The sequence below is a fragment of the Salmo salar genome, chromosome ssa14 (genome assembly GCF_905237065.1).
Source record: "Salmo salar chromosome ssa14, Ssal_v3.1, whole genome shotgun sequence".
Classification (NCBI taxonomy): Eukaryota; Metazoa; Chordata; class Actinopteri; order Salmoniformes; family Salmonidae; genus Salmo; species Salmo salar.
The window spans coordinates 55,612,598-55,624,951 of record NC_059455.1 but is presented as its reverse complement, the minus strand read 5'-3'; the positions used below and the strand labels follow the sequence as shown (position 1 = coordinate 55,624,951).

Genomic DNA, 12,354 nt, shown 5'->3' with positions numbered 1-12,354 from the left:
TGGCTGATTTTCCTTCACTCTGCGGTCCAAGTCATCCCAAACCATCTCAATTGGGTTGAGGTCAGGTGATTGTGGAGGCCAGGTCATCTCATCCAGCACTCCACTCTCCTTGGTCAAATAGCCCTTACACAGCCTGGAGGTGTGTTTTGGTTCATTGTCCTGTTGAAAAACAAATGATAGTCCAACTAAGTGCAAACCAGATGGAATGGCGTATTGCTGCAGAATGGGGTAGCCATGCTGTTTAAGTGTGCCTTGAATTTGAAATAAATCACTTACAGTATCACCAACAAAGCACCCCCACGCTTCATGCACACATGCGGAGATCATCCGTTCACCTACTCTGCATCTCAAAGACATGACCGTTGGAACCAAAAATCTCAGTCAGGCTCCAAAGGACAGATTTCTACCGGTCTAATGTCCATTACTCATGTGTCTTGGCCCAAGCAAGTCTCTTCTTATTATTGGTGCCCTTTGGTGGTTTCTTTGCAGCAATTCGACCATGAAGGCCTGATTCACGTAGTCTCCTTGGAACAGTTGATGTTGAGATGTGTCTGTTACTTGAACTCTGAAGCATTTATTTGGACTGCAATTTCTGAGGCAGGTAACTCTTATGAACTTATCCTCTGCAGCAGAGGTAACTCTGGGTCTTTCTTTCCTGTGGTGGTCCTCATAAGAGTCAGTTTCATCATAGCACTTGATGTTTTTTTGCCACTGCACTTGAAGGAACTTTAAAAGCACTTGTTCCGTATTGACTGACCTTCGTGTCTTAAAGTAATGGACTGTCACTTCTCTTTGCTTATTTGAGCTGTTCATGCCATAAATGGACTTAATCCTATTTGGTAAAAGACAATCTTCTGTGTACCACCCAGTGGTGTAAAGTACTTAAGTAGTATAAATTATTTTTACTTAAGTAGTTTGTCACAGCTCTACTTATATTTTTTATTTTACTCCGTTACATTTCTTCAGAAATGTACTTTTTACTCCATACATTTTCACTGACACCCAAAAGTACTCATTACATTTCGAATGCTTATTAGGACAGGAAAATAGTCCAATTCACACACACTTATCAAGAGAGCACCCCTGTTCATCCCTACTGGCTCTGATCTGGCGGATTCACTAAACACAAATGCTTTGTTTGTAAATTATGTCAGTGTTGCAATGTGTCCCTGGCTATCTGTACATTTTTAAAAAATCGTTACGTCTGGATTGCATATAAGGAATGAGAAAGTGTTTATATTTCTACTTTTACTATTCCGTACTGACTGACCTTCATGTCTTAAAGTAATGGACTGTCGTGTGTCGTCTCTTTGCTCATTTGAGCTGTTCTTGACAGAATATGGACTTTGTCTTTTACCAAATAGGGCTATTTTTTAATACACCACCCCTAGCTTGTCACAACACAACATATTGGCTCAAAAGCTTTAAGGAGGAAAGAAATTCCACAAATTAATATAGGACACCTTGAAATGCATTCCAGGTGACTACCTCATGAATCTGTTTGAGAGGATTTCAAGAGTGCGCAAAGCTGTCAAGGCAGTTTAAAACTTTTTGGGTTACTACGTGATTCCATGTGTCATTTCATAGTTTTGATGTATTCACTATTATTTTACAATGTAGAAAATAGTAAAAATATATAAAAACCCTTGTCCAAAGTTGACTGGTACTGCATGTAATATTTAGGCTATATTATCATGACACAAGGCGAGACCCAGATGCAGATGGTTGGAGTCTTACAATATTTATTAATCCAATAGGGTAAGGCAAGAGAATGGTCGTAGACAGACAAAAGGGTCAAAACCAGTTCAGGTCCAAAAGGTACCGAAGGGCAGGCAGAATCAAGGTCAGAGTAGGCATGATGATCAGGCAGGAAAGTAGTTCAGAGTCAGGCAGGGGTCAAAACCAGGAATTCTATCAAAAAGAGAATAGCAAAAGGAGTACGGGAAAAACACACAAGACGAACTGGCACAGAGAGACAGGAAACACAGGGATAAATACACTGGGGAAAATAAGCGACACCTGGAGACAGTCAAAGGAACAGATCAGGGCGTGACAGTACCCCCCAAGAACCACACCTGGCGTCCTAGGTGTCAGCGGTGGAAATGTCCAGGTCCAAGATATCTTTAGCGGGGACCTAGCACATCTCCTCTGGGCCATAACCCTCCCAGTCAACCGGTAATGGAAACCCCTGCCCTGTGGTCGAACCTTCTGGAGACATCTCACCGTATACGCTGGCTGGCCACCGGTAACCCGGGGGGGGGAAATGAGCCAGGGGACGGAAGACGGACAGTGAGACAGGCTTAATCCTAGACACATGGAAGGTAGGGTGAATACGGAGGGTACGGGGTAAAACAAGACGGACAGCAGTGGAGCTCAGGACTCTGGAGATGGAAAAAAGGATCAATGAACTGGGTCAGAAGTTTCTATGGTAGGTCCAGACCAGGAATGGCTGTTCTGCTCCTTCCAGCCAGTGCCTCCACTCCTCCAACGGCGTCTTCACTGCCAGGAGTTAAGTTGCCAACATCGTAGTTCCTCTCAGCAGGATTGAGACGATGGGACAGGAAGGCACAGGGTTGAAGCTTCTGGTCCTGGGCAGATCGCTGGGACAGGATGGCCCCCACTCCAACATCCGAAGCAGCCACTTCCACCACAAATTGACGTGAGGGGTCCGGATGGATGCTGTTGTGTACCAATGCTTCAGGTCCACAAAGGCTTTGTCGACAGCTGGAGACCATTTGAACAGTACCTTGGGAGAGGTGAGTGACGAGAGGGGGGCCGCCGAATGAAGCGGCGGTCGAAGTTTGCAAAACCAAGAAACCATTGCAACTGCACCCTGGACGTTGGTTGAGGCCAATCCACCACTGCTTTCACCTTTCCAGGATTCATCTGAACATTGCCCTCAGTAATGACATATCCCAGAAAGGTGATAGAGTGGTGGAACTCCAAATTGTTCGTGAAAGCCAAGAAGTGTTTCTCCAGGAGGCGCTGAAGGACCTGTCTGAAATGGAATACATGTTCTTGGGAAGGTCGGGGGGAAAAAACAGGATGTCGTCCAGGTAGACGGACACAAACCGGTTTAGCATGTCCCGAAGCACATCATTGACCACAGCCTGGAAGACAGTTGGTGAGTCCAAATGGCATGACCTGGTACACATAATGTCCACTAGCTGTGTTGAAGGCTGTCTTCCACTCATCCCCCTCGCATATCCGAACCAGGTGGTAGGCATTCCAAAGGTCAAACTTGGAAAACATGGTAGCCCCCTGAAGAGGTTCAAACGGCGAGGAGGTGTAGGGGGGGGGTAACGATTTTTGACAGTGATATCGTTAAGTTCCCGGTCGTCAATGCACGGGTGCAGGGTCTTGTCCTTCTCCACAAAGAAAAACCCTGCTCCGGCAGGAGATGCAGATGGACAGATGGCCACAGTGGCCAGAAGCTCCTCTATATACTCCTCCATAGCAATGGTTTCTGGTCCAGACAGAGTACAACCGACCCCGAGGTGATGTAGTGCCTGGGAGAAGTTCAATGGCACAATCACAAGGACGGTGCGGGGGAAGGGAAGTAGCACGTGCCTTGCTAAACACTTCCAGGAGGTCATGGTAGTCAGTGGGAATAGTTGAGACATCCACAGTCTTGCTAACCTCCTGAGGAAGACGACTAGAGGAAGGCTGTGCTGCTTTAAGGGAGTGGGAATGGCAGAATGGGCTCCAACCCAGGATGGAGCTTGTGGTCCAGTCAGTCACAGGATTGTGCTTTTGGAGCCAGGAAAATCCCAAAATAACCAGAACATGGGGAGATGCAATGAGGAACTGTATGGTCTCACTGTGGTTACCAGAAACCCGTAATTGAAAGGGCACAGTACTATGGGTGACTTCCCCTATAGAGCGGCTGTCCAGTGCCCTACCATCCATGGGGACAGAGAAAGGCTGAGAGGGAATACCAAGCTCCGAAGCAATAGTGGCATCCATAAAACTCATCAGCCCCAGAGTCAATGAGCACTCGGAGAGACTTAGATTGGTCTCCCCACAGCACAAGCAAGGGTGTGCGGGTGATGGGAATTAGGCAACTTCCAGTCTGACTCACCATAGTACTGGTACCCACTAGGGACAAGGGTTTCCTAATAGGGCAGGTAGCTATAAAATGTCCTGCCCCTCCACAGTACATACAACAGTTATTATTCATCCTCCGTGAGCGCTCCCAAACTGATAGCTTAGTTCTTCCCAACTGCATAGGCTCAGGAGTATCCAACTCACCCGTCGTAGATTCACAAGAGAGCTCGGGTGGCTTCGACTCCTCTCGAAGAGCTGCCTTCGGAAACATACAGATTCCATAGGAGGTGAACGCGCCATATCGAGTGCACAAGTGTGCAGGAAAGTGTGCAGGAAATTAGTTCAGAGTCAGGTAGGGGTAAAACCGGGAAATCTATCAAAAAGAGCATGGCAAAAGGAGTACGGGAAAAACACACTGGTTGACTTGACTAACATACATGATGAACTGGCACCGAGAGACAGGAAACACAGGGATAAATACACTGGGGAAAATAAGTGACACCTGGAGGGGTGGAGACAATCAAAGGAACAGGTGAAACAGATCAGGGCGTGACATATATAGATATACAATTGAAGTCGGAAGTGACCATACACTTAGGTTGGAGTCATTAAACCTCGTGTTTCAACCACTCCACAAATTTCTTGTTACAAACTGTAGTTTTGGCAAGTCGGTTAGGACATCTACTTTGTGCATGACACAAGTAATTAATCCAACAATTGTTTACAGTCAGATTATTTCACTGTATCACAATTCCAGCGGGTCAGAAGTTTACACACACTAAGCTGACTGTGCCTTTAAACAACTTGGAAAATTCCAGAAAATAATGTCATGGCTTTAGAAGCTTCTGATAGGCTAATTGACATCATTTGAGTCAATTGGAGGTGTACCTGTGGATGTATTTCAAGGCCTACCTTCAAACTCAGTGCCTCTTTGCTTGACATCATGGGAAAATCAAAAGAATTCAGCCAATACCTCAGAAAATAAATTGTGGACCTCCATAAGTCTGTTTCATCCCTGGGAGCAATTTCCAAATGACTGAAGGTACCATGTTCATCTCTAAAAACAATAGTAAGCAAGTATAAAAACTATGGGACCACGCAGCTGTCATACCGCTCAGAAACGAGACGTGTTCTGTCTCCTAGAGATGAATGTAATTTGGTACAAAAAGTGCAAATCAATCCCAGAACAGCAGCAAAGGACCTTGTGAAGATGCTGGAGGAAACAGGTACAAAAGTATCTATATCCAGAGTAAAACGAGTCCTATATTGACATAACCAGAAAGGCCGCTCAGCAAGGAAGAAGCCACTGCTCCAAATCCACCATAAAAAAGCCAGACTACGGTTTGCATCTGCACACGGGGACAAAGATCGTACTTTTTGGAGAAATGTCCTCTGGTCCGATGAAACAAAAATAGAACTGTTTGGCCATAATAACCATTGTTATGTTTGGAGGAAAAAGGGGGAGGCTTGCAAGCCGAAGTACACCATCCCAACCGTGAAGCCGGGGGTGGCAGCATCACGTTGAGGGGAGCCTTTTGGACCTAGACTTGGCGCTCCGGTACCGCTTGCCATGCGGTAGCAGAGAGAACAGCCTATGACCTGGGTGACTGGAGTCTTTGACAATTGTTTGGGCCTTCCTCTGACACCGCTTAGTATATAGGTCCCGGATGCAAGGAAGCTTGGCCCCAGTGATGTATTGGGCCGTACGCATTACACTCCGTAGTGCCTTGCGGTCTTATGCCGAGCAGTTTCCATACCAAGCGGTGATGCAACCGGTCAGGATACTCTCGACGGTGCAGCTGTATAACTTTTTGAGGCTCTGGGGACCCATGCCAAATCTTTCGAGTCTCCTGAGTGGGAGCAGGTGTTGTTGTGCTCTCTTCACGACTGTCTTGGTGTATTTGGACCATGATAGTTTGTTGGTGATGTGGACTCCAAGGGACTTGAAACTCTCGACCGGCTCCACTACAGCTCCGTCGATGTTAATGTTGCCTGTAAGGCTCTCCTCTTCCTGTAGTCCATGATCATCTCCTTTGAGGGTGAGGGTGTTGTCCTTGCACCACACTGCCAGGTCTCTGACCTCCTCCGTATAGGCTGTCTCATCGTTGCCGGTGATCAGGCCTACCACTGTTGTGTACACAGCAAACTTAACGATGGTGTTGGAGTCGTGCTTGGCCACATTGTCGTGGGTGAACAGGGATTACAAGAGGGGACTAAGCAAGCACCCTTGAGGGGCCCTGGTGTTGAAGATCAACGTGGAAGATGTGTTGTTGCCTACCCTTACCACCTGGGGGTGGCCCGTCAGGAAGTCCAGGATCCAGTTTCAGAGGGAGGTGTTTAGTCCCAGGGTCTTTAGCTTAGTGATGAGCTTTGTGGGCACTATGGTGTTGAATTCTGAGCTGTAGTCAATTAATAGCGTTCTCACATAGGTGTTCCTTTTGTCCAGGTGGGAAAGGGCAGTATGGAGTGCGATTGAGATTGTGTCATCTGTGGATCTGTTGGGGCTGTTTGTGAATTGGAGTGAGTCTAGGGTTTCCGGGATGATGGTGCTGATGTGAGCCATGACCAGCCTTTCAAAGCACTTCATGGCTACAGATGTGAGTGCTACGGGGCGGTAGTCATTTTGGCAGGTTACCTTCGCATTCTTGGGCACAGTGACTATGGTGGTCCACTTGAAACGTGGGTATTACAGACTCGGTCAGGGAGAGGTTGAAATTGTCAGTGAAGACACTTGCCATATTATCATAACTCCTAAGCACAAAAAGATCCCACCATGTCGAACAAACAATTTATCCGTCGGCATTTAGAAAATGATCAATTGTCATGTTTTTTCTTATATGGTATGACTTTCCTTGCATAAAAACTGTGGATGGAAACGTGGTTATTGAGTTTCATTGGGCCGGTTTCCCAGTCAAAGATTAAGCCTAGTCCAGGACTAAAAAGCATTCTCTGCAGAATGTTCCCATTACTCTCATTATCCCTCACAGAACACCCATCAACCCAACAGCAGCCTCTACTGGGCCTGGAAAGGGTGTTACATCTTCCATCCCTGACGTGTTCACCCAGCTTGCTGTGGTTCCTGGTGCCTATCTGCAGTTGTCCACGCATTCCTGATACCTGGCAAACATGTGGTAGATGCTGACCAGGGGCCAGCCTCGTGGAGCAGAGTCCCAATCACTACTTTCAGGTAGGAGAACAGGCCCATGAAGATGATCCCGGACACCACCTGTGCAGAAACAGACAACTGTCAGTATGTAAATCGTCCGGGTTACAGATATTCTAAATATGCTACACATTGTGTTGATCAAACCAGACCTGGGTTCAAATACTATTTTAATTATATAAAATTACTTTTACATACATTTCAAAGAAAGTATTTGGATATTTTTTTATTGAAAAAATGTGTAGTTGAATATTGGAATGTATTTGGAAATACACTTGGAATGTATTGGCATGTATTTGAAAATACTCAGGCAAGTGTATTTTCAAATACAAAGATTAAAATACTCCCATGCATTTGATGCCAGATCTGTTTTGTCCTAGGGTTATTGGAAATATATATTTGGAAACAAGTATTTCAAAATAGTAGGCTATTTATAGGAAAATGTTTCTAAATAATTTCAAATACTTCAAATAGATGTAGCTGCTTCGGCATCACATTATTTGAAAATACTAACATACACAGAATATAAGTATTTAAATTACAAATACTTAAATGCAAATGTATTTCAACTCAGATCTGGATCACACCTAATCTATAGTGATCTTAAATCTCCTCATTACAAGTGCACACATCAAACAACATCATGGCAACCCAGAACGTGAGTGCACTTCAAGACAAACAAAAGCTCTTTCATTATCAATAGTAGCCTCAAGCAATAGGTTGTGGTAAACAAGGTCCACAATGATAGCACTGATACACCTAGTAGTCAATTGATTAAGCTTGAAATTACTTACCACCAAGGATACACCAGCTGGGCTCCCCAAGAGAGGAGGGCAGGGGCTGAGAGCTGCAAGAGCCATGAGGTAGACTACAAAGACCCCATCTGCTACAGACATGAAAACAAGACCCACAGACGACCTGCAATAGATAGGAAAAACATAACCAGAAAGATCACCTGATTCAACTTAACCTCTCTGGGCTAGGCGGGACGAATTCGTCCCACCTACGCAACAGCCAGTCTAATCCAGTGGCGCGATTTTCAAATACCTTAAAAATCCTATTACTTCAATTTCTCAAACATATTACTATTTTACAGCTATTTAAAGACAAGACTCTCGTTAATCTAACCACACTGTCCGATTTCAAAAAGGCTTTACAACGAAAGCAAAACATTAGATTATGTCAGCAGAGTACCCAGCCAGAAATAATCAGACACCCATTTTTCAAGCTAGCATATAATGTCACAAAAACCCAGAAGACAGCTAAATGCAGCACTAACCTTTGATGATCTTCATCAGATGACAACCCTAGGACATTATGTTATACAATACATGCATGTTTTGTTCAATCAAGTTCATATTTATATCAAAAACCAGCTTTTTACATTAGCATGTGACGTTCAGAACTAGCATAACTTCCGGGGAATTCGCTAACAATTTACTAAATTACTCACGATAAACGTTCACAAAAAACATAACAATTATTTTAAGAATTATAGATACAGAACTCCTCTATGCACTCGATATGTCCGATTTTAAAATAGCTTTTTGGTGAAAGCACATTTTGCAATATTCTAAGTACATAGCCCAGCCATCACGGGCTAGCTATTTAGACACCCGGCAAGTTTAGCACTCACCAATATCAGATTTACTATTATAAAAGTTTGATTACCTTTTGTTGTCTTCGTCAGAATGCACTCCCAGGACTTCTACTTCAATAACAAATGTTGGTTTGGTCCAAAATAATCCATCGTTATATCCGAATAGCGGCGTTTTGTTCGTGCGTTCAAGACACTATCTGAAAGGGTAAATAAGGGTCGTGCGCATGGCGCAATTCGTGACAAAAAAAATCTAAATATTCCATTACCGTACTTCGAAGCATGTCAACCGCTGTTTAAAATCCATTTTTATGCCATTTTTCTTGTAAAAAAGCGATAATATTCCAACCGGGAATGTCCATTTAGCTAAACAGAGGAAAGAAAACAAAGCTTTCGGGCGACGCGGGCACGAGCCTGAGTCTCACAGTACTGTAACCAGCCACTACCCAAACGCGCTACTTTGTTTCAGCCAGAGACTGCAAAGCCACGATTCAGCTTTTTGCCACCTTCTGAGACCCTATGGCAGCCGTAGGAAGTGTCACGGGACAGCTAAGATCCTCACTCTTCAATAAACAGAGACAAGAAGAACGACACCTTGTCAGACAGGCCACTTCCTGCCTGAAATCTTCTCAGGTTTTTGCCTGCCATATGAGTTCTGTTATACTCACAGACACCATTCAAACAGTTTTAGAAACTTTAGGGTGTTTTCTATCCAAAGCCAATAATTATATGCATATTCTAGTTACTGGGCAGGAGTAGTAACCAGATTAAATCGGGTACGTTTTTTATCCAGCTGTGTCAATACTGCCCCCTATCCCCAACAGGATAAATAAACCATGTACGATTATTCCAAACCATATCTAGGCCTACAGTCTGTCCATATTTACATTATATAATATTTATATATCAATGAATATTTCTATCAATATCAATTACTATACATGAAGGGTGCAATACCCTAATTATGCAGTGTAACTCAGTCACATTCACTCACCTGCAGAGGACAAAGCAGGCCAGTGGGTTTGCAATGTTGCAGAGGACCACAGAGAGGTGATCGATCATGGTGCTGTAGGGCAGACAGGAGAAGCTCTGGGCAGATGGAAGGACTCCGTTAGTCAGGGCGTTGGACACACCTAGTAGCACCAGCAGGTAATTATTGCGTGGCGTCCAGAAGTTTCGGACCGGGGCTGCTTTCTCAATCTCCACCTAATCCTCAGACACCGGTGTTCTGGAGTGGGTGGTTCTCCTCCCCATTATCCTTTGTTTTTGCCAACTGTTATTTCTCTATGTGTCAAAGCCACGAAGCAGTGGGCGGAGATTGTCAGCATTACAAACAGGAACCAAAAGTCCTGGGCAGTGAAGTTTTCGTCCCCAAAGCCACAACACAGGTGAACAGGGCACTGGGGCCCTGGCCAACAAAGATTGTGCAGATGTATTGATTTCGGCAAATCTGACCACGACTCCATTTTGCTCCTCCCTTCCTATAGGCAGAAACTCAAACAGGATGTACCCGTGCTAAGGACTATTCAATGCTGATCTGACCAATCAGAATCCACGCTTCAAGACTGTTTTGATCACGCGGACTGGGACATGTTCCAAGTAGCCTCAGAGAACTGTTGCCACAAAGTAGGATGCACAGAATTGTCTAGAATGTCATTGCATGCTGTAGCATTAAGAATTCCCTTGACTGGAACTACGGGACCTAGCCTGAACCATGAAAAACAGCCCCAGACCATTATTCCTCCTCCACCAAACTTTACAGTTCGCACTATGCATTCGGGCAGGTAACGTTCTCGTGGCATACGCCAAACCCAGATTCATCTCTCGGATTGCAAAATGGTAAAGCGTGATTCATCACTCCAGAGAACGCGTTTCCACTGCTCCAGAGACCATTGGCGGCGAGCTTTACACTACTCCAGCTGATGCTTGGCATTGCGCATGGTGATCTTAGGCTTGTGTTTGGCTGTTTGGCCATGGAAACCCATTTCATGAAGCTCCTGACGAACAGTTATTGTTCTTCCATGTGCAGTTTGGAACTCAGTAGTAAGTGTTGCAACCGATGACAGAAAATGTTTACACGCTTCAGCAATTGGGGGTCCCGTTCTGTGAGCATTTGTGGCCTACCATTTCACGGCTGAGGCATTGTTGCTCCTAGACGTTTTCACTTCCACTACATTTCAGGCGAACTCCTGGCTAGCCATTGGCAATGCCGCTAGCTAGCTGTATCATTTATCCTACTTTATTATCAACTGGCCAGCTGTATCAGGCTGCTTTAGATGCGAAGGAAAACAAATATTTGCTGGCTATCTATCTGATTGATGAAGTTCAGAAAATGTCATTAACTAGTTCGCTAGATTGAAACTTCTGGGGAAAGCTATGTAACGTTAATTCAGTCTGAGCTGAGTTCACCCTAGCCATTTAAGTGGACTGTAGTTGGTTTCCAGAAAATAACTAGTTATATTTTAGACTACTTACTGACGACTTAACACTTTTTCTCTAACCACTTCGTTCCCCTGCATGTTTGTTATGTTTGTAAGCAATATAGCAAAATGCCCCTCCTGATTTCACTGCAAATAGGCTGTTGTTTTGATAATTGGATGATTAGGCTTGTGCACACATACCTGAGTGTTTCATTAGTTAGCGAAGTTACTCACTGTACTAGGCTAATTCTTATTCATGTTGTTGTTGCTTTTCTGGTGGAGAGGTAGTTGGATCACAGAAAGCAGCTAACAAACCAAGGCCCATATTCACAAAGCGTCTCAGAGTACCAGTAGTACTGGTTGAGGATCAGTTTTACCTTTTAGATCACAATGAAGATTATTACATTGACAAGGGAGAGCTGGTCCTCGATCACTATTCCTACTCCGAAGACGCTTTGTCTTCGAGCCCTGGAATAAAGCTGTTGCCCAATACCTTGCACAGCATTTGTTTCACCACAGGACCTTAAAGGTAAAAGTTAATGCTGTGCGTGCGTTTTTGTCTTGTCCCTTCTTGTCCCGTGTAAACATGGTTTTTCCTTTTTTTTTCTTCCCATATATAGTTTAATATCACTTTCCATCTACGGCCTGAATATACTCTCCTGCAACCCGCCTCACACAATGTGGTACGGATCTGCTATTTTTATAACCAGAACCCCCATCAAAAGTTAGCCAGCTAATTGGCTAGCAGCTAACTGGCTACTAGCTAGCCGCGGCCGCTAGCTGTCTAGAGCACAACGGACTGTTAGCTTAAAAGGCCCATTAGACAAATTCTTTGGCTGATCCGTCCTCTGAACCGGAACCCCAACAGATGCTAGCCAGCTAACTAGCTACTAGCTGGTAGTCAGCTATCCACTGCTAGCGGTCATCAGATTCCTCAAGCACGGACAACTCTCGCCAGTCTGCATAGTGCGACTCAAACCAGAGCAAATCAGACTTCAGATTCCTACCTGATTCCTAACGCAAGCTCTGAACGTTTTTTTTCTCCTGGATCATCGCAGCTAGCTAGCTGGTAGGTTTTTTTCTCCAGGATCATCGCAGCTAGCTAGCTGGCTAACGTCTCTGTCCCG

General features: G+C 44.7%; 1 pseudogene; it reads right to left on the bottom strand.

Annotated features, from left to right (window-relative positions):
- Positions 1 to 7,046: 7,046 nt before the first annotated feature.
- The window catches only part of LOC123726583 (solute carrier family 52, riboflavin transporter, member 2-like), a 35,315-nt pseudogene continuing 30,007 nt past the window's right edge, over positions 7,047 to 12,354 (bottom strand).